This window comes from Pelobates fuscus, chromosome 6 (genome assembly GCF_036172605.1).
Source record: "Pelobates fuscus isolate aPelFus1 chromosome 6, aPelFus1.pri, whole genome shotgun sequence".
NCBI lineage: Eukaryota > Metazoa > Chordata > Amphibia > Anura > Pelobatidae > Pelobates > Pelobates fuscus.
In genome coordinates this window covers 239,636,641-239,659,816 of record NC_086322.1, presented here as the reverse complement: position 1 = coordinate 239,659,816, position 23,176 = coordinate 239,636,641, and positions in this window count along the sequence as shown.

Below are 23,176 nucleotides of genomic sequence, written 5' to 3'. Positions count from 1 at the left end.
TAGTCTCCGGCTGCAATGGCGAAGTCCCGTTCAAACGTGTGTTCGAATCTTCGAACGGGAATTAGTCTCTAGCTGCAATGGCGAAGTCCCGTTCAAACGTGTGTTCGAATCTTCGAACGGGAATTAGTCTCCGGCTGCAATGGCGAAGTCCCGTTCAAACGTGTGTTCGAATCTTCGAACGGGAATTAGTCTCCGGCTGCAATGGCAAAGTCCTGTTCAAACGTGTGTTCGAATCTTCGAACGGGAATTAGTCTCCGGCTGCAATGGCGAAGTCTCCGGCTGCAATGGCGAAGTCCCGTTCAAACGTGTGTTCGAATCTTCGAACGGGAATTAGTCTCCGGCTGCAATGGCGAAGTCCCGTTCAAACGTGTGTTCGAATCTTCGAACGGGAATTAGTCTCCGGCTGCAATGGCGAAGTCCTGTTCAAACGTGTGTTCGAATCTTCGAACGGGAATTAGTCTCCGGCTGCAATGGCGAAGTCTCCGGCTGCAATGGCGAAGTCCCGTTCAAACGTGTGTTCGAATCTTCGAACGGGAATTAGTCTCCGGCTGCAATGGCGAAGTCCCGTTCAAACGTGTGTTCGAATCTTCGAACGGGAATTAGTCTCCGGCTGCAATGGCGAAGTCCCGTTCAAACGTGTGTTCGAATCTTCGAACGGGAATTAGTCTCCGGATGCAATGGCGAAGTCTCGTTCAAACGTGTGTTCGAATCTTCGAACGGGAATTAGTCTCCGGATGCAATGGCGAAGTCCCGTTCAAACGTGTGTTCGAATCTTCGAACGGGAATTATTCTCCGGCTGCAATGGCGAAGTCCCGTTCAAACGTGTGTTCGAATCTTCGAACGGGAATTATTCTCCGGCTGCAATGGCGAAGTCCCGTTCAAACGTGTGGTCGAATCTTCGAACGGGAATTAGTCTCCGGCTGCAATGGCGAAGTCCCGTTCAAACGTGCGTTCGAATCTTCGAACGGGAATTAGTCTCCGGCTGCAATGGCGAAGTCCCGTTCAAACGTGTGTTCGAATCTTCGAACGGGAATTAGTCTCCGGCTGCAATGGCGAAGTCCTGTTCAAACGTGTGTTCGAATATTCGAACGGGAATTAGTCTCCGGCTGCAATGGCGAAGTCCCGTTCAAACGTGTGTTCGAATCTCCGAACAGGAATTAGTCTCTGGCTGCAGTGGCGAAGTCCCGTTCAAACATGTGTTTGAATCTTTGAACGGGAATTAGTCTCCGGCTGCAGTGGCGAAGTCCCGTTCAAACGTGTGTTCGAATATTTGAACGAGAATTAGTCTCCGGCTGCAATGGCGAAGTCCCGTTCAAACGTGTGTTCGAATCTTCGAATGGGAATTAGTCTCCGGCTGCAATGGCGAAGTCCCGTTCAAACGTGTGTTCAAATCTTCGTACGGGAATTAGTCTCCGGCTGCAATGGCGAAGTCCCGTTCAAAAGTTTGTTCGAATCTTCGAACAGGAATTAGTCTCCGGCTGCAATGGCGAAGTCCCGTTCAAACGTGTGTTCGAATCTTCGAACGGGAATTAGTCTCCGGCTGCAATGGCGAAGTCCTGTTCAAACGTGTGTTCGAATCTTCGAACGGGAATTAGTCTCCGGCTGCAATGGCGAAGTCCTGTTCAAACGTGTGTTCGAATCTTCGAACGGGAATTAGTCTCCGGCTGCAATGGCGAAGTCTCCGGCTGCAATGGCGAAGTCTCCGGCTGCAATGGCGAAGTCCCGTTCAAACGTGTGTTCGAATCTTCGAACGGGAATTAGTCTCCGGCTGCAATGGCGAAGTCCCGTTCAAACGTGTGTTCGAATCTTCGAACGGGAATTAGTCTCCGGCTGCAATGGCGAAGTCCCGTTCAAACGTGTGTTCGAATCTTCGAACGGGAATTAGTCTCCGGCTGCAATGGCGAAATCCCGTTCAAACGTGTGTTCGAATCTTCGAACGGGAATTAGTCTCCGGATGCAATGGCGAAGTCTCGTTCAAACGTGTGTTCGAATCTTCGAACGGGAATTAGTCTCCGGATGCAATGGCGAAGTCCCGTTCAAACGTGTGTTCGAATCTTCGAACGGGAATTAGTCTCCGGCTGCAATGGCGAAGTCCCGTTCAAACGTGTGTTCGAATCTACGAACGGGAATTAGTCTCCGGCTGCAATGGCGAAGTCCCGTTCAAACGTGTGTTCGAATCTTCGAACGGGAATTAGTCTCCAGATGCAATGGCGAAGTCTCGTGCAAACGTGTGTTCGAATCTTCGAACGGGAATTAGTCTCCGGATGCAATGGCGAAGTCCCGTTCAAACGTGTGTTCGAATCTTCGAACGGGAATTATTCTCCGGCTGCAATGGCGAAGTCCCGTTCAAACGTGTGTTCGAATCTTCGAACGGGAATTATTCTCCGGCTGCAATGGCGAAGTCCCGTTCAAACGTGTGGTCGAATCTTCGAACGGGAATTAGTCTCCGGCTGCAATGGCGAAGTCCCGTTCAAACGTGTGTTCGAATCTTCGAACAGGAATTAGTCTCCGGCTGCAATGGCGAAGTCCCGTTCAAACGTGTGTTCGAATCTTCGAACGGGAATTAGTCTCCGGCTGCAATGGCGAAGTCCCGTTCAAACGTGTGTTCGAATCTCCGAACAGGAATTAGTCTCCGGCTGCAGTGGCGAAGTCCCGTTCAAACATGTGTTTGAATCTTTGAACGGGAATTAGTCTCCGGCTGCAGTGGCGAAGTCCCGTTCAAAAGTGTGTTCGAATATTTGAACGAGAATTAGTCTCCGGCTGCAATGGCGAAGTCCCGTTCAAACGTGTGTTCGAATCTTCGAATGGGAATTAGTCTCCGGCTGCAATGGCGAAGTCCCGTTCAAACTTGTGTTCAAATCTTCGTACGGGAATTAGTCTCCGGCTGCAATGGCGAAGTCCCGTTCAAAAGTTTGTTCGAATCTTCGAACAGGAATTAGTCTCCGGCTGCAATGGCGAAGTCCCATTCAAACGTGTGTTCGAATCTTCGAACGGGAATTAGTCTCCGGCTGCAATGGCGAAGTCCCGTTCAAACGTGCGTTTGAATCTTCGAACGGGAATTAGTCTCCAGCTGCAATGTCGAAGTCCCGTTCAAAAGTGCGTTCGAATCTTCGAACGGGAATTAGTCTCCAGCTGCAATGTCGAAGTCCCGTTCAAACGTGTGTTCGAATCTTCGAACGGTAATTAGTCTCCGGCTGCAATGGCGAAGTCCCGTTCAAACGTGTGTTCGAATCTTCGAACAGGAATTAGTCTCCGGCTGCAATGGCGAAGTCCCATTCAAACGTGTGTTCGAATCTTCGAACGGGAATTAGTCTCCGGCTGCAATGGCGAAGTCCCGTTCAAACGTGTGTTCGAATCTTCGAACGGGAATTAGTCTCTGGCTGCAATGGCGAAGTCCCGTTCAAACGTGTGTTCGAATCTTCGAACGGGAATTAGTCTCAGGCTTCAATGGCGAAGTCCCGTTCAAACGTGTGTTCGAATCTTCGAATGGGAATTAGTCTCCGGCTGCAATGGCGAAGTCCCGTTCAAACATGTGGTCGAATCTTCGAACGGGAATTAGTCTCTAGCTGCAATGGCGAAGTCCCGTTCAAACGTGTGTTCGAATCTTCGAACGGGAATTAGTCTCCGGCTGCAATGGCGAAGTCCCGTTCAAACGTGTGTTCGAATCTTCGAACGGGAATTAGTCTCCGGCTGCAATGGCGAAGTCCCATTCAAACGTGTGTTCGAATCTTCGAACGGGAATTAGTCTCCGGCTGCAATGGCGAAGTCCTGTTCAAACGTGTGTTCGAATCTTCGAACGGGAATTAGTCTCCGGCTGCAATGGCGAAGTCCCGTTCAAACGTGTGTTCGAATCTTCGAACGGGAATTAGTCTCCGGCTGCAATGGCGAAGTCCCGTTCAAACGTGTGTTCGAATCTTCGAACGGGAATTAGTCTCCGGCTGCAATGGCGAAATCCCGTTCAAACGTGTGTTCGAATCTTCGAACGGGAATTAGTCTCCGGATGCAATGGCGAAGTCTCGTTCAAACGTGTGTTCGAATCTTCGAACGGGAATTAGTCTCCGGATGCAATGGCGAAGTCCCGTTCAAACGTGTGTTCGAATCTTCTGTAACGGACCGTTTCACTTACAAGGGGATAAAACCCAGTTTAGGCGATAATCCCCTTTTCCATAGACAGGCACAGCTACTGCAGAACATCAGAACTCACGAGCTGGATACGAAATAACACTCCGAACTGGAACAGCTGAACAAGAAAAGCATACAATCGGCTTACACTCTTGGCAGTCAGCTTACAATCCAATCCCCCCCAAGAACGAGACGACACTTCATTTTGAGGGTTAAGCAGGAACTCAAGACTGGGACACCCAGTCTGGCTTTTATTACCAACAAATACATACAGGACACTCCCAGGGGGAGGATGAAATTAACCAATCACATGGATGTACCTCCCACACATTTCCTCCCCTTAGATTAACACTTAACACAATTATACTGTACACCTTTTTCCCCAATTCCTGGATGTACCCCAAATACATATGCTACACCTCCAAAACAGGTATCCCCTGATAGCCCTTATTCAGGGGGACAACATATGCAAGAATCAGCCCATTCGGATAAATGGTTCAGGAGTTATGGGACTTTAAAGTATTGACCGACCGCATGGGTAAAGTATCCGAAATCAGTTCCATGCATTTTGGCCCTGCGGTCGGTCACAAACAAGGGAATGAAAACAGACGAATTGCCTGTGTTATAGAGCCTGGAGAGGGTTTGAATGAATTCCCTTGTTTGTGGGGTTCTTTCTACCGAACGGGGGGTCATTCGGTAGTTTCCATACGAATTTCTGGAAGTATGGAGGTCTCAGCGGTGTTTGCCTAGTCAAGTGTCCGATTTCAGTTCCAGACACTCGACGGCAAAACACCGCTGTTCGGTAGTTAAAGATGGCTGCCGCCACGTGTTTGTTTCCCGAATGGCGGCCACCCAGAGGACAAAGACCACACTGCACTGATTGCCAATTACCCGTTTGCAACATTGTTGCAAACGGTAATTGGAGGCACACTTAGTCCTGGGTGGTCTGGTTGTTCGGTAGTTTCCTCAATATAATGAATGGAGTGATTCTACCGAACAATCAGATGAATACTGCATATATATATAACCCAGGTTAACTGCATACATAAATACATATACAATATACAGGCAGTACAATAGGATAGGCTTCACAGTCTTAAAGGGACAGTAGTCCCAAAATGTCCATTGCTGATTTTAAAGGGCCGGTAGCAGCAATATAAATTAGTACATGCCCAAATATAGTCTTTAGAGTGCAATATGTCCAGGGGCCATAGTCAGCGGGCAGGAGGCTAGCAGCCAGGCTTCTCCAGCCCACAGTGGCGAAGTTGGTTTCGCCACAATTCTCCCCTTTACCAATTAGACTAACAGGGTATCTGACCTCCTGCCGGTCAGTGCCTTGGTTAGTCCAGCAACCCACCCACAGAACAGAAGTAGTAGAGCAGCCCACCCATAATAAACAGTTACCACACCTGGGTGAGGGAGAATTTTGTCCAAGTTCAGGTGCCTCCCCACGGCTGGGTGAGAGACTGATAGGCTGCCTTGGTGGGTTGCTGAGGGGGCAGAGACCAGCGGTACTCTGTCCTGTTGCCAGCACTACCACGGGAGTAGTCTGGTGGGAGCCTGGCTGCTGGAGACCGACTGTCTCCCCTTTAGATATATCGCTCTGTGGCTGGGGGACAGGACCGACCGTCCCTATCCCTTGTGCTGTAAGTGCAGAGACTACGGTCCCATCTGCACAGATGTGGGGCTTAACATCTCCCCTTGGTGGGTTAGGCTGCCGCTGGAGAGAGGGTGTAACAAGCTCCTCTCTCTGGACGGTAAACTGCCGCTGGGGAGGGGGGTTAGCAGGCTCCTCTCCCTGCCACTCTCTCTGCTGGTGGAAAGGGGAACCAGCTGTCTCCCCTTTCATTCTCTTGTCCGGCTGCTGGGGTGCGAGACTGACTGTCTCTGCTCCCTGCAGGACACACTGCCGCTGGGGAGGATGGACGACACCATCAGCTCCCTGGGGCACACACTGCCGCTGGGGAGGGAGGACGCTGCTCTCCTCTCCCTTCGCTTCACACTGCCGTCTTGGCATCTCACTTTGCTGCTGGGGGGCAGGAACAACAACCTCTGCCCCCTGTAACTCAGCCTGCCGCTGGGGAGGAAGGACTGCACCTTCGGCTCCCTTGGACACACACGGCTGCTGGGGAGGATGGACGACACCATCAGCTCCCTGGGGCACACATTGCCGCTGGGGAGGGAGGACGCTGCTCTCCTCTCCCTTCCCTTCACACTGCCTTCTTGGCATATCACTTTGCTGCTGGGGGGCAGGAACAACAACCTCTGCCCCCTGTAACTCAGCCTGCCGCTGGGGAGGAAGGACTGCACCTTCGGCTCCTTTGGACACACACGGCTGCTGGGGAGGATGGACGACACCATCAGCTCCCTGGGGCACACATTGCCGCTGGGGAGGGAGGACGCTGCTCTCCTCTCCCTTCACTTCACACTGCCTTCTTGGCATCTCACTTTGCTGCTGGGGGGCAGGAACAACAACCTCTGCCCCCTGTAACTCAGCCTGCCGCTGGGGAGGAAGGACTGCACCTTCGGCTCCCTTGGACACACACGGCTGCTGGGGAGGATGGACGACACCATCAGCTCCCTGGGCCACACATTGCCGCTGGGGAGGGAGGACTGCAAACCCCCTGGCCCGCTCTGATTCCCACGGCAAGTACTCTCGCACTGCTTTCTTCACACGCTGTACTATATCCTCTGAGAGGTTGGGTCCACATAAAGCCAGTATCTTGGTGACCTCTCTGTCATACGCCTCTTGAGTGTAGCTGGGTGCCATGCTTGCTCTGCTGCAGTTGGTTCCTTGTAGATAGGGGCGCTGTACGGGTACTGGCGTTGCCCTCACTTTTTAATCCAGGAATGGTGTTGTCTGTAGCTGTCCCTCTGGTTGTAGGAACGATCCCGCCGCTTGCCACTAATTGTAACGGACCGTTTCACTTACAAGGGGATAAAACCCAGTTTAGGCGATAATCCCCTTTTCCATAGACAGGCACAGCTACTGCAGAACATCAGAACTCACGAGCTGGATACGAAATAACACTCCGAACTGGAACAGCTGAACAAGAAAAGCATACAATCGGCTTACACTCTTGGCAGTCAGCTTACAATCCAATCCCCCCCAAGAACGAGACGACACTTCATTTTGAGGGTTAAGCAGGAACTCAAGACTGGGACACCCAGTCTGGCTTTTATTACCAACAAATACATACAGGACACTCCCAGGGGGAGGATGAAATTAACCAATCACATGGATGTACCTCCCACACATTTCCTCCCCTTAGATTAACACTTAACACAATTATACTGTACACCTTTTTCCCCAATTCCTGGATGTACCCCAAATACATATGCTACACCTCCAAAACAGGTATCCCCTGATAGCCCTTATTCAGGGGGACAACATATGCAAGAATCAGCCCATTCGGATAAATGGTTCAGGAGTTATGGGACTTTAAAGTATTGACCGACCGCATGGGTAAAGTATCCGAAATCAGTTCCATGCATTTTGGCCCTGCGGTCGGTCACAAACAAGGGAATGAAAACAGACGAATTGCCTGTGTTATAGAGCCTGGAGAGGGTTTGAATGAATTCCCTTGTTTGTGGGGTTCTTTCTACCGAACGGGGGGTCATTCGGTAGTTTCCATACGAATTTCTGGAAGTATGGAGGTCTCAGCGGTGTTTGCCTAGTCAAGTGTCCGATTTCAGTTCCAGACACTCGACGGCAAAACACCGCTGTTCGGTAGTTAAAGATGGCTGCCGCCACGTGTTTGTTTCCCGAATGGCGGCCACCCAGAGGACAAAGACCACACTGCACTGATTGCCAATTACCCGTTTGCAACATTGTTGCAAACGGTAATTGGAGGCACACTTAGTCCTGGGTGGTCTGGTTGTTCGGTAGTTTCCTCAATATAATGAATGGAGTGATTCTACCGAACAATCAGATGAATACTGCATATATATATAACCCAGGTTAACTGCATACATAAATACATATACAATATACAGGCAGTACAATAGGATAGGCTTCACAGTCTTAAAGGGACAGTAGTCCCAAAATTTCCATTGCTGATTTTAAAGGGCCGGTAGCAGCAATATAAATTAGTACATGCCCAAATATAGTCTTTAGAGTGCAATATGTCCAGGGGCCATAGTCAGCGGGCAGGAGGCTAGCAGCCAGGCTTCTCCAGCCCACAGTGGCGAAGTTGGTTTCGCCACAATTCTCCCCTTTACCAATTAGACTAACAGGGTATCTGACCTCCTGCCGGTCAGTGCCTTGGTTAGTCCAGCAACCCACCCACAGAACAGAAGTAGTAGAGCAGCCCACCCATAATAAACAGTTACCACACCTGGGTGAGGGAGAATTTTGTCCAAGTTCAGGTGCCTCCCCACGGCTGGGTGAGAGACTGATAGGCTGCCTTGGTGGGTTGCTGAGGGGGCAGAGACCAGCGGTACTCTGTCCTGTTGCCAGCACTACCACGGGAGTAGTCTGGTGGGAGCCTGGCTGCTGGAGACCGACTGTCTCCCCTTTAGATATATCGCTCTGTGGCTGGGGGACAGGACCGACCGTCCCTATCCCTTGTGCTGTAAGTGCAGAGACTACGGTCCCATCTGCACAGATGTGGGGCTTAACATCTCCCCTTGGTGGGTTAGGCTGCCGCTGGAGAGAGGGTGTAACAAGCTCCTCTCTCTGGACGGTAAACTGCCGCTGGGGAGGGGGGTTAGCAGGCTCCTCTCCCTGCCACTCTCTCTGCTGGTGGAAAGGGGAACCAGCTGTCTCCCCTTTCATTCTCTTGTCCGGCTGCTGGGGTGCGAGACTGACTGTCTCTGCTCCCTGCAGGACACACTGCCGCTGGGGCGGATGGACGACACCATCAGCTCCCTGGGGCACACACTGCCGCTGGGGAGGGAGGACGCTGCTCTCCTCTCCCTTCGCTTCACACTGCCGTCTTGGCATCTCACTTTGCTGCTGGGGGGCAGGAACAACAACCTCTGCCCCCTGTAACTCAGCCTGCCGCTGGGGAGGAAGGACTGCACCTTCGGCTCCCTTGGACACACACGGCTGCTGGGGAGGATGGACGACACCATCAGCTCCCTGGGGCACACATTGCCGCTGGGGAGGGAGGACGCTGCTCTCCTCTCCCTTCCCTTCACACTGCCTTCTTGGCATATCACTTTGCTGCTGGGGGGCAGGAACAACAACCTCTGCCCCCTGTAACTCAGCCTGCCGCTGGGGAGGAAGGACTGCACCTTCGGCTCCTTTGGACACACACGGCTGCTGGGGAGGATGGACGACACCATCAGCTCCCTGGGGCACACATTGCCGCTGGGGAGGGAGGACGCTGCTCTCCTCTCCCTTCACTTCACACTGCCTTCTTGGCATCTCACTTTGCTGCTGGGGGGCAGGAACAACAACCTCTGCCCCCTGTAACTCAGCCTGCCGCTGGGGAGGAAGGACTGCACCTTCGGCTCCCTTGGACACACACGGCTGCTGGGGAGGATGGACGACACCATCAGCTCCCTGGGCCACACATTGCCGCTGGGGAGGGAGGACTGCAAACCCCCTGGCCCGCTCTGATTCCCACGGCAAGTACTCTCGCACTGCTTTCTTCACACGCTGTACTATATCCTCTGAGAGGTTGGGTCCACATAAAGCCAGTATCTTGGTGACCTCTCTGTCATACGCCTCTTGAGTGTAGCTGGGTGCCATGCTTGCTCTGCTGCAGTTGGTTCCTTGTAGATAGGGGCGCTGTACGGGTACTGGCGTTGCCCTCACTTTTTAATCCAGGAATGGTGTTGTCTGTAGCTGTCCCTCTGGTTGTAGGAACGATCCCGCCGCTTGCCACTAATTGTAACGGACCGTTTCACTTACAAGGGGATAAAACCCAGTTTAGGCGATAATCCCCTTTTCCATAGACAGGCACAGCTACTGCAGAACATCAGAACTCACGAGCTGGATACGAAATAACACTCCGAACTGGAACAGCTGAACAAGAAAAGCATACAATCGGCTTACACTCTTGGCAGTCAGCTTACAATCCAATCCCCCCCAAGAACGAGACGACACTTCATTTTGAGGGTTAAGCAGGAACTCAAGACTGGGACACCCAGTCTGGCTTTTATTACCAACAAATACATACAGGACACTCCCAGGGGGAGGATGAAATTAACCAATCACATGGATGTACCTCCCACACATTTCCTCCCCTTAGATTAACACTTAACACAATTATACTGTACACCTTTTTCCCCAATTCCTGGATGTACCCCAAATACATATGCTACACCTCCAAAACAGGTATCCCCTGATAGCCCTTATTCAGGGGGACAACATATGCAAGAATCAGCCCATTCGGATAAATGGTTCAGGAGTTATGGGACTTTAAAGTATTGACCGACCGCATGGGTAAAGTATCCGAAATCAGTTCCATGCATTTTGGCCCTGCGGTCGGTCACAAACAAGGGAATGAAAACAGACGAATTGCCTGTGTTATAGAGCCTGGAGAGGGTTTGAATGAATTCCCTTGTTTGTGGGGTTCTTTCTACCGAACGGGGGGTCATTCGGTAGTTTCCATACGAATTTCTGGAAGTATGGAGGTCTCAGCGGTGTTTGCCTAGTCAAGTGTCCGATTTCAGTTCCAGACACTCGACGGCAAAACACCGCTGTTCGGTAGTTAAAGATGGCTGCCGCCACGTGTTTGTTTCCCGAATGGCGGCCACCCAGAGGACAAAGACCACACTGCACTGATTGCCAATTACCCGTTTGCAACATTGTTGCAAACGGTAATTGGAGGCACACTTAGTCCTGGGTGGTCTGGTTGTTCGGTAGTTTCCTCAATATAATGAATGGAGTGATTCTACCGAACAATCAGATGAATACTGCATATATATATAACCCAGGTTAACTGCATACATAAATACATATACAATATACAGGCAGTACAATAGGATAGGCTTCACAGTCTTAAAGGGACAGTAGTCCCAAAATGTCCATTGCTGATTTTAAAGGGCCGGTAGCAGCAATATAAATTAGTACATGCCCAAATATAGTCTTTAGAGTGCAATATGTCCAGGGGCCATAGTCAGCGGGCAGGAGGCTAGCAGCCAGGCTTCTCCAGCCCACAGTGGCGAAGTTGGTTTCGCCACAATTCTCCCCTTTACCAATTAGACTAACAGGGTATCTGACCTCCTGCCGGTCAGTGCCTTGGTTAGTCCAGCAACCCACCCACAGAACAGAAGTAGTAGAGCAGCCCACCCATAATAAACAGTTACCACACCTGTTTGAGGGAGAATTTTGTCCAAGTTCAGGTGCCTCCCCACGGCTGGGTGAGAGACTGATAGGCTGCCTTGGTGGGTTGCTGAGGGGGCAGAGACCAGCGGTACTCTGTCCTGTTGCCAGCACTACCACGGGAGTAGTCTGGTGGGAGCCTGGCTGCTGGAGACCGACTGTCTCCCCTTTAGATATATCGCTCTGTGGCTGGGGGACAGGACCGACCGTCCCTATCCCTTGTGCTGTAAGTGCAGAGACTACGGTCCCATCTGCACAGATGTGGGGCTTAACATCTCCCCTTGGTGGGTTAGGCTGCCGCTGGAGAGAGGGTGTAACAAGCTCCTCTCTCTGGACGGTAAACTGCCGCTGGGGAGGGGGGTTAGCAGGCTCCTCTCCCTGCCACTCTCTCTGCTGGTGGAAAGGGGAACCAGCTGTCTCCCCTTTCATTCTCTTGTCCGGCTGCTGGGGTGCGAGACTGACTGTCTCTGCTCCCTGCAGGACACACTGCCGCTGGGGAGGATGGACGACACCATCAGCTCCCTGGGGCACACACTGCCGCTGGGGAGGGAGGACGCTGCTCTCCTCTCCCTTCGCTTCACACTGCCGTCTTGGCATCTCACTTTGCTGCTGGGGGGCAGGAACAACAACCTCTGCCCCCTGTAACTCAGCCTGCCGCTGGGGAGGAAGGACTGCACCTTCGGCTCCCTTGGACACACACGGCTGCTGGGGAGGATGGACGACACCATCAGCTCCCTGGGGCACACATTGCCGCTGGGGAGGGAGGACGCTGCTCTCCTCTCCCTTCCCTTCACACTGCCTTCTTGGCATATCACTTTGCTGCTGGGGGGCAGGAACAACAACCTCTGCCCCCTGTAACTCAGCCTGCCGCTGGGGAGGAAGGACTGCACCTTCGGCTCCTTTGGACACACACGGCTGCTGGGGAGGATGGACGACACCATCAGCTCCCTGGGGCACACATTGCCGCTGGGGAGGGAGGACGCTGCTCTGCTCTCCCTTCACTTCACACTGCCTTCTTGGCATCTCACTTTGCTGCTGGGGGGCAGGAACAACAACCTCAGCCCCCTGTAACTCAGCCTGCCGCTGGGGAGGAAGGACTGCACCTTCGGCTCCCTTGGACACACACGGCTGCTGGGGAGGATGGACGACACCATCAGCTCCCTGGGCCACACATTGCCGCTGGGGAGGGAGGACTGCAAACCCCCTGGCCCGCTCTGATTCCCACGGCAAGTACTCTCGCACTGCTTTCTTCACACGCTGTACTATATCCTCTGAGAGGTTGGGTCCACATAAAGCCAGTATCTTGGTGACCTCTCTGTCATACGCCTCTTGAGTGTAGCTGGGTGCCATGCTTGCTCTGCTGCAGTTGGTTCCTTGTAGATAGGGGCGCTGTACGGGTACTGGCGTTGCCCTCACTTTTTAATCCAGGAATGGTGTTGTCTGTAGCTGTCCCTCTGGTTGTAGGAACGATCCCGCCGCTTGCCACTAATTGTAACGGACCGTTTCACTTACAAGGGGATAAAACCCAGTTTAGGCGATAATCCCCTTTTCCATAGACAGGCACAGCTACTGCAGAACATCAGAACTCACGAGCTGGATACGAAATAACACTCCGAACTGGAACAGCTGAACAAGAAAAGCATACAATCGGCTTACACTCTTGGCAGTCAGCTTACAATCCAATCCCCCCCAAGAACGAGACGACACTTCATTTTGAGGGTTAAGCAGGAACTCAAGACTGGGACACCCAGTCTGGCTTTTATTACCAACAAATACATACAGGACACTCCCAGGGGGAGGATGAAATTAACCAATCACATGGATGTACCTCCCACACATTTCCTCCCCTTAGATTAACACTTAACACAATTATACTGTACACCTTTTTCCCCAATTCCTGGATGTACCCCAAATACATATGCTACACCTCCAAAACAGGTATCCCCTGATAGCCCTTATTCAGGGGGACAACATATGCAAGAATCAGCCCATTCGGATAAATGGTTCAGGAGTTATGGGACTTTAAAGTATTGACCGACCGCATGGGTAAAGTATCCGAAATCAGTTCCATGCATTTTGGCCCTGCGGTCGGTCACAAACAAGGGAATGAAAACAGACGAATTGCCTGTGTTATAGAGCCTGGAGAGGGTTTGAATGAATTCCCTTGTTTGTGGGGTTCTTTCTACCGAACGGGGGGTCATTCGGTAGTTTCCATACGAATTTCTGGAAGTATGGAGGTCTCAGCGGTGTTTGCCTAGTCAAGTGTCCGATTTCAGTTCCAGACACTCGACGGCAAAACACCGCTGTTCGGTAGTTAAAGATGGCTGCCGCCACGTGTTTGTTTCCCGAATGGCGGCCACCCAGAGGACAAAGACCACACTGCACTGATTGCCAATTACCCGTTTGCAACATTGTTGCAAACGGTAATTGGAGGCACACTTAGTCCTGGGTGGTCTGGTTGTTCGGTAGTTTCCTCAATATAATGAATGGAGTGATTCTACCGAACAATCAGATGAATACTGCATATATATATAACCCAGGTTAACTGCATACATAAATACATATACAATATACAGGCAGTACAATAGGATAGGCTTCACAGTCTTAAAGGGACAGTAGTCCCAAAATGTCCATTGCTGATTTTAAAGGGCCGGTAGCAGCAATATAAATTAGTACATGCCCAAATATAGTCTTTAGAGTGCAATATGTCCAGGGGCCATAGTCAGCGGGCAGGAGGCTAGCAGCCAGGCTTCTCCAGCCCACAGTGGCGAAGTTGGTTTCGCCACAATTCTCCCCTTTACCAATTAGACTAACAGGGTATCTGACCTCCTGCCGGTCAGTGCCTTGGTTAGTCCAGCAACCCACCCACAGAACAGAAGTAGTAGAGCAGCCCACCCATAATAAACAGTTACCACACCTGGGTGAGGGAGAATTTTGTCCAAGTTCAGGTGCCTCCCCACGGCTGGGTGAGAGACTGATAGGCTGCCTTGGTGGGTTGCTGAGGGGGCAGAGACCAGCGGTACTCTGTCCTGTTGCCAGCACTACCACGGGAGTAGTCTGGTGGGAGCCTGGCTGCTGGAGACCGACTGTCTCCCCTTTAGATATATCGCTCTGTGGCTGGGGGACAGGACCGACCGTCCCTATCCCTTGTGCTGTAAGTGCAGCAGAGACTACGGTCCCATCTGCACAGATGTGGGGCTTAACATCTCCCCTTGGTGGGTTAGGCTGCCGCTGGAGAGAGGGTGTAACAAGCTCCTCTCTCTGGACGGTAAACTGCCGCTGGGGAGGGGGGTTAGCAGGCTCCTCTCCCTGCCACTCTCTCTGCTGGTGGAAAGGGGAACCAGCTGTCTCCCCTTTCATTCTCTTGTCCGGCTGCTGGGGTGCGAGACTGACTGTCTCTGCTCCCTGCAGGACACACTGCCGCTGGGGCGGATGGACGACACCATCAGCTCCCTGGGGCACACACTGCCGCTGGGGAGGGAGGACGCTGCTCTCCTCTCCCTTCGCTTCACACTGCCGTCTTGGCATCTCACTTTGCTGCTGGGGGGCAGGAACAACAACCTCTGCCCCCTGTAACTCAGCCTGCCGCTGGGGAGGAAGGACTGCACCTTCGGCTCCCTTGGACACACACGGCTGCTGGGGAGGATGGACGACACCATCAGCTCCCTGGGGCACACATTGCCGCTGGGGAGGGAGGACGCTGCTCTCCTCTCCCTTCCCTTCACACTGCCTTCTTGGCATATCACTTTGCTGCTGGGGGGCAGGAACAACAACCTCTGCCCCTTGTAACTCAGCCTGCCGCTGGGGAGGAAGGACTGCACCTTCGGCTCCTTTGGACACACACGGCTGCTGGGGAGGATGGACGACACCATCAGCTCCCTGGGGCACACATTGCCGCTGGGGAGGGAGGACGCTGCTCTCCTCTCCCTTCACTTCACACTGCCTTCTTGGCATCTCACTTTGCTGCTGGGGGGCAGGAACAACAACCTCTGCCCCCTGTAACTCAGCCTGCCGCTGGGGAGGAAGGACTGCACCTTCGGCTCCCTTGGACACACACGGCTGCTGGGGAGGATGGACGACACCATCAGCTCCCTGGGCCACACATTGCCGCTGGGGAGGGAGGACTGCAAACCCCCTGGCCCGCTCTGATTCCCACGGCAAGTACTCTCGCACTGCTTTCTTCACACGCTGTACTATATCCTCTGAGAGGTTGGGTCCACATAAAGCCAGTATCTTGGTGACCTCTCTGTCATACGCCTCTTGAGTGTAGCTGGGTGCCATGCTTGCTCTGCTGCAGTTGGTTCCTTGTAGATAGGGGCGCTGTACGGGTACTGGCGTTGCCCTCACTTTTTAATCCAGGAATGGTGTTGTCTGTAGCTGTCCCTCTGGTTGTAGGAACGATCCCGCCGCTTGCCACTAATTGTAACGGACCGTTTCACTTACAAGGGGATAAAACCCAGTTTAGGCGATAATCCCCTTTTCCATAGACAGGCACAGCTACTGCAGAACATCAGAACTCACGAGCTGGATACGAAATAACACTCCGAACTGGAACAGCTGAACAAGAAAAGCATACAATCGGCTTACACTCTTGGCAGTCAGCTTACAATCCAATCCCCCCCAAGAACGAGACGACACTTCATTTTGAGGGTTAAGCAGGAACTCAAGACTGGGACACCCAGTCTGGCTTTTATTACCAACAAATACATACAGGACACTCCCAGGGGGAGGATGAAATTAACCAATCACATGGATGTACCTCCCACACATTTCCTCCCCTTAGATTAACACTTAACACAATTATACTGTACACCTTTTTCCCCAATTCCTGGATGTACCCCAAATACATATGCTACACCTCCAAAACAGGTACCCCCTGATAGCCCTTATTCAGGGGGACAACATATGCAAGAATCAGCCCATTCGGATAAATGGTTCAGGAGTTATGGGACTTTAAAGTATTGACCGACCGCATGGGTAAAGTATCCGAAATCAGTTCCATGCATTTTGGCCCTGCGGTCGGTCACAAACAAGGGAATGAAAACAGACGAATTGCCTGTGTTATAGAGCCTGGAGAGGGTTTGAATGAATTCCCTTGTTTGTGGGGTTCTTTCTACCGAACGGGGGGTCATTCGGTAGTTTCCATACGAATTTCTGGAAGTATGGAGGTCTCAGCGGTGTTTGCCTAGTCAAGTGTCCGATTTCAGTTCCAGACACTCGACGGCAAAACACCGCTGTTCGGTAGTTAAAGATGGCTGCCGCCACGTGTTTGTTTCCCGAATGGCGGCCACCCAGAGGACAAAGACCACACTGCACTGATTGCCAATTACCCGTTTGCAACATTGTTGCAAACGGTAATTGGAGGCACACTTAGTCCTGGGTGGTCTGGTTGTTCGGTAGTTTCCTCAATATAATGAATGGAGTGATTCTACCGAACAATCAGATGAATACTGCATATATATATAACCCAGGTTAACTGCATACATAAATACATATACAATATACAGGCAGTACAATAGGATAGGCTTCACAGTCTTAAAGGGACAGTAGTCCCAAAATTTCCATTGCTGATTTTAAAGGGCCGGTAGCAGCAATATAAATTAGTACATGCCCAAATATAGTCTTTAGAGTGCAATATGTCCAGGGGCCATAGTCAGCGGGCAGGAGGCTAGCAGCCAGGCTTCTCCAGCCCACAGTGGCGAAGTTGGTTTCGCCACAATTCTCCCCTTTACCAATTAGACTAACAGGGTATCTGACCTCCTGCCGGTCAGTGCCTTGGTTAGTCCAGCAACCCACCCACAGAACAGAAGTAGTAGAGCAGCCCACCCATAATAAACAGTTACCACACCTGGGTGAGGGAGAATTTTGTCCAAGTTCAGGTGCCTCCCCACGGCTGGGTGAGAGACTGATAGGCTGCCTTGGTGGGTTGCTGAGGGGGCAGAGACCAGCGGTACTCTGTCCTGTTGCCAGCACTACCACGGGAGTAGTCTGGTGGGAGCCTGGCTGCTGGAGACCGACTGTCTCCCCTTTAGATATATCGCTCTGTGGCTGGGGGACAGGACCGACCGTCCCTATCCCTTGTGCTGTAAGTGCAGAGACTACGGTCCCATCTGCACAGATGTGGGGCTTAACATCTCCCCTTGGTGGGTTAGGCTGCCGCTGGAGAGAGGGTGTAACAAGCTCCTCTCTCTGGACGGTAAACTGCCGCTGGGGAGGGGGGTTAGCAGGCTCCTCTCCCTGCCACTCTCTCTGCTGGTGGAAAGGGGAACCAGCTGTCTCCCCTTTCATTCTCTTGTCCGGCTGCTGGGGTGCGAGACTGACTGTCTCTGCTCCCTGCAGGACACACTGCCGCTGGGGAGGATGGACGACACCATCAGCTCCCTGGGGCACACACTGCCGCTGGGGAGGGAGGACGCTGCTCTCCTCTCCCTTCGCTTCACACTGCCGTCTTGGCATCTCACTTTGCTGCTGGGGGGCAGGAACAACAACCTCTGCCCCCTGTAACTCAGCCTGCCGCTGGGGAGGAAGGACTGCACCTTCGGCTCCCTTGGACACACACGGCTGCTGGGGAGGATGGACGACACCATCAGCTCCCTGGGGCACACATTGCCGCTGGGGAGGGAGGACGCTGCTCTCCTCTCCCTTCCCTTCACACTGCCTTCTTGGCATATCACTTTGCTGCTGGGGGGCAGGAACAACAACCTCTGCCCCCTGTAACTCAGCCTGCCGCTGGGGAGGAAGGACTGCACCTTCGGCTCCTTTGGACACACACGGCTGCTGGGGAGGATGGACGACACCATCAGCTCCCTGGGGCACACATTGCCGCTGGGGAGGGAGGACGCTGCTCTCCTCTCCCTTCACTTCACACTGCCTTCTTGGCATCTCACTTTGCTGCTGGGGGGCAGGAACAACAACCTCTGCCCCCTGTAACTCAGCCTGCCGCTGGGGAGGAAGGACTGCACCTTCGGCTCCCTTGGACACACACGGCTGCTGGGGAGGATGGACGACACCATCAGCTCCCTGGGCCACACATTGCCGCTGGGGAGGGAGGACTGCAAACCCCCTGGCCCGCTCTGATTCCCACGGCAAGTACTCTCGCACTGCTTTCTTCACACGCTGTACTATATCCTCTGAGAGGTTGGGTCCACATAAAGCCAGTATCTTGGTGACCTCTCTGTCATACGCCTCTTGAGTGTAGCTGGGTGCCATGCTTGCTCTGCTGCAGTTGGTTCCTTGTAGATAGGGGCGCTGTACGGGTACTGGCGTTGCCCTCACTTTTTAATCCAGGAATGGTGTTGTCTGTAGCTGTCCCTCTGGTTGTAGGAACGATCCCGCCGCTTGCCACTAATTGTAACGGACCGTTTCACTTACAAGGGGATAAAACCCAGTTTAGGCGATAATCCCCTTTTCCATAGACAGGCACAGCTACTGCAGAACATCAGAACTCACGAGCTGGATACGAAATAACACTCCGAACTGGAACAGCTGAACAAGAAAAGCATACAATCGGCTTACACTCTTGGCAGTCAGCTTACAATCCAATCCCCCCCAAGAACGAGACGACACTTCATTTTGAGGGTTAAGCAGGAACTCAAGACTGGGACACCCAGTCTGGCTTTTATTACCAACAAATACATACAGGACACTCCCAGGGGGAGGATGAAATTAACCAATCACATGGATGTACCTCCCACACATTTCCTCCCCTTAGATTAACACTTAACACAATTATACTGTACACCTTTTTCCCCAATTCCTGGATGTACCCCAAATACATATGCTACACCTCCAAAACAGGTATCCCCTGATAGCCCTTATTCAGGGGGACAACATATGCAAGAATCAGCCCATTCGGATAAATGGTTCAGGAGTTATGGGACTTTAAAGTATTGACCGACCGCATGGGTAAAGTATCCGAAATCAGTTCCATGCATTTTGGCCCTGCGGTCGGTCACAAACAAGGGAATGAAAACAGACGAATTGCCTGTGTTATAGAGCCTGGAGAGGGTTTGAATGAATTCCCTTGTTTGTGGGGTTCTTTCTACCGAACGGGGGGTCATTCGGCAGTTTCCATACGAATTTCTGGAAGTATGGAGGTCTCAGCGGTGTTTGCCTAGTCAAGTGTCCGATTTCAGTTCCAGACACTCGACGGCAAAACACCGCTGTTCGGTAGTTAAAGATGGCTGCCGCCACGTGTTTGTTTCCCGAATGGCGGCCACCCAGAGGACAAAGACCACACTGCACTGATTGCCAATTACCCGTTTGCAACATTGTTGCAAACGGTAATTGGAGGCACACTTAGTCCTGGGTGGTCTGGTTGTTCGGTAGTTTCCTCAATATAATGAATGGAGTGATTCTACCGAACAATCAGATGAATACTGCATATATATATAACCCAGGTTAACTGCATACATAAATACATATACAATATACAGGCAGTACAATAGGATAGGCTTCACAGTCTTAAAGGGACAGTAGTCCCAAAATGTCCATTGCTGATTTTAAAGGGCCGGTAGCAGCAATATAAATTAGTACATGCCCAAATATAGTCTTTAGAGTGCAATATGTCCAGGGGCCATAGTCAGCGGGCAGGAGGCTAGCAGCCAGGCTTCTCCAGCCCACAGTGGCGAAGTTGGTTTCGCCACAATTCTCCCCTTTACCAATTAGACTAACAGGGTATCTGACCTCCTGCCGGTCAGTGCCTTGGTTAGTCCAGCAACCCACCCACAGAACAGAAGTAGTAGAGCAGCCCACCCATAATAAACAGTTACCACACCTGGGTGAGGGAGAATTTTGTCCAAGTTCAGGTGCCTCCCCACGGCTGGGTGAGAGACTGATAGGCTGCCTTGGTGGGTTGCTGAGGGGGCAGAGACCAGCGGTACTCTGTCCTGTTGCCAGCACTACCACGGGAGTAGTCTGGTGGGAGCCTGGCTGCTGGAGACCGACTGTCTCCCCTTTAGATATATCGCTCTGTGGCTGGGGGACAGGACCGACCGTCCCTATCCCTTGTGCTGTAAGTGCAGCAGAGACTACGGTCCCATCTGCACAGATGTGGGGCTTAACATCTCCCCTTGGTGGGTTAGGCTGCCGCTGGAGAGAGGGTGTAACAAGCTCCTCTCTCTGGACGGTAAACTGCCGCTGGGGAGGGGGGTTAGCAGGCTCCTCTCCCTGCCACTCTCTCTGCTGGTGGAAAGGGGAACCAGCTGTCTCCCCTTTCATTCTCTTGTCCGGCTGCTGGGGTGCGAGACTGACTGTCTCTGCTCCCTGCAGGACACACTGCCGCTGGGGCGGATGGACGACACCATCAGCTCCCTGGGGCACACACTGCCGCTGGGGAGGGAGGACGCTGCTCTCCTCTCCCTTCGCTTCACACTGCCGTCTTGGCATCTCACTTTGCTGCTGGGGGGCAGGAACAACAACCTCTGCCCCCTGTAACTCAGCCTGCCGCTGGGGAGGAAGGACTGCACCTTCGGCTCCCTTGGACACACACGGCTGCTGGGGAGGATGGACGACACCATCAGCTCCCTGGGGCACACATTGCCGCTGGGGAGGGAGGACGCTGCTCTCCTCTCCCTTCCCTTCACACTGCCTTCTTGGCATATCACTTTGCTGCTGGGGGGCAGGAACAACAACCTCTGCCCCTTGTAACTCAGCCTGCCGCTGGGGAGGAAGGACTGCACCTTCGGCTCCTTTGGACACACACGGCTGCTGGGGAGGATGGACGACACCATCAGCTCCCTGGGGCACACATTGCCGCTGGGGAGGGAGGACGCTGCTCTCCTCTCCCTTCACTTCACACTGCCTTCTTGGCATCTCACTTTGCTGCTGGGGGGCAGGAACAACAACCTCTGCCCCCTGTAACTCAGCCTGCCGCTGGGGAGGAAGGACTGCACCTTCGGCTCCCTTGGACACACACGGCTGCTGGGGAGGATGGACGACACCATCAGCTCCCTGGGCCACACATTGCCGCTGGGGAGGGAGGACTGCAAACCCCCTGGCCCGCTCTGATTCCCACGGCAAGTACTCTCGCACTGCTTTCTTCACACGCTGTACTATATCCTCTGAGAGGTTGGGTCCACATAAAGCCAGTATCTTGGTGACCTCTCTGTCATACGCCTCTTGAGTGTAGCTGGGTGCCATGCTTGCTCTGCTGCAGTTGGTTCCTTGTAGATAGGGGCGCTGTACGGGTACTGGCGTTGCCCTCACTTTTTAATCCAGGAATGGTGTTGTCTGTAGCTGTCCCTCTGGTTGTAGGAACGATCCCGCCGCTTGCCACTAATTGTAACGGACCGTTTCACTTACAAGGGGATAAAACCCAGTTTAGGCGATAATCCCCTTTTCCATAGACAGGCACAGCTACTGCAGAACATCAGAACTCACGAGCTGGATACGAAATAACACTCCGAACTGGAACAGCTGAACAAGAAAAGCATACAATTGGCTTACACTCTTGGCAGTCAGCTTACAATCCAATCCCCCCCAAGAACGAGACGACACTTCATTTTGAGGGTTAAGCAGGAACTCAAGACTGGGACACCCAGTCTGGCTTTTATTACCAACAAATACATACAGGACACTCCCAGGGGGAGGATGAAATTAACCAATCACATGGATGTACCTCCCACACATTTCCTCCCCTTAGATTAACACTTAACACAATTATACTGTACACCTTTTTCCCCAATTCCTGGATGTACCCCAAATACATATGCTACACCTCCAAAACAGGTACCCCCTGATAGCCCTTATTCAGGGGGACAACATATGCAAGAATCAGCCCATTCGGATAAATGGTTCAGGAGTTATGGGACTTTAAAGTATTGACCGACCGCATGGGTAAAGTATCCGAAATCAGTTCCATGCATTTTGGCCCTGCGGTCGGTCACAAACAAGGGAATGAAAACAGACGAATTGCCTGTGTTATAGAGCCTGGAGAGGGTTTGAATGAATTCCCTTGTTTGTGGGGTTCTTTCTACCGAACGGGGGGTCATTCGGTAGTTTCCATACGAATTTCTGGAAGTATGGAGGTCTCAGCGGTGTTTGCCTAGTCAAGTGTCCGATTTCAGTTCCAGACACTCGACGGCAAAACACCGCTGTTCGGTAGTTAAAGATGGCTGCCGCCACGTGTTTGTTTCCCGAATGGCGGCCACCCAGAGGACAAAGACCACACTGCACTGATTGCCAATTACCCGTTTGCAACATTGTTGCAAACGGTAATTGGAGGCACACTTAGTCCTGGGTGGTCTGGTTGTTCGGTAGTTTCCTCAATATAATGAATGGAGTGATTCTACCGAACAATCAGATGAATACTGCATATATATATAACCCAGGTTAACTGCATACATAAATACATATACAATATACAGGCAGTACAATAGGATAGGCTTCACAGTCTTAAAGGGACAGTAGTCCCAAAATTTCCATTGCTGATTTTAAAGGGCCGGTAGCAGCAATATAAATTAGTACATGCCCAAATATAGTCTTTAGAGTGCAATATGTCCAGGGGCCATAGTCAGCGGGCAGGAGGCTAGCAGCCAGGCTTCTCCAGCCCACAGTGGCGAAGTTGGTTTCGCCACATCTTCGAACGGGAATTAGTCTCCTGCTGCAATGGCGAAGTCCCGTTCAAACGTGTGTTCGAATCTACGAACGGGAATTAGTCTCCGGCTGCAATGGCGAAGTCCCGTTCAAACGTGTGTTCGAATCTTCGAACGGGAATTAGTCTCCGGCTGCAATGGCGAAGTCCCGTTCAAACGTGTGTTCGAATCTTCGAACGGGAAT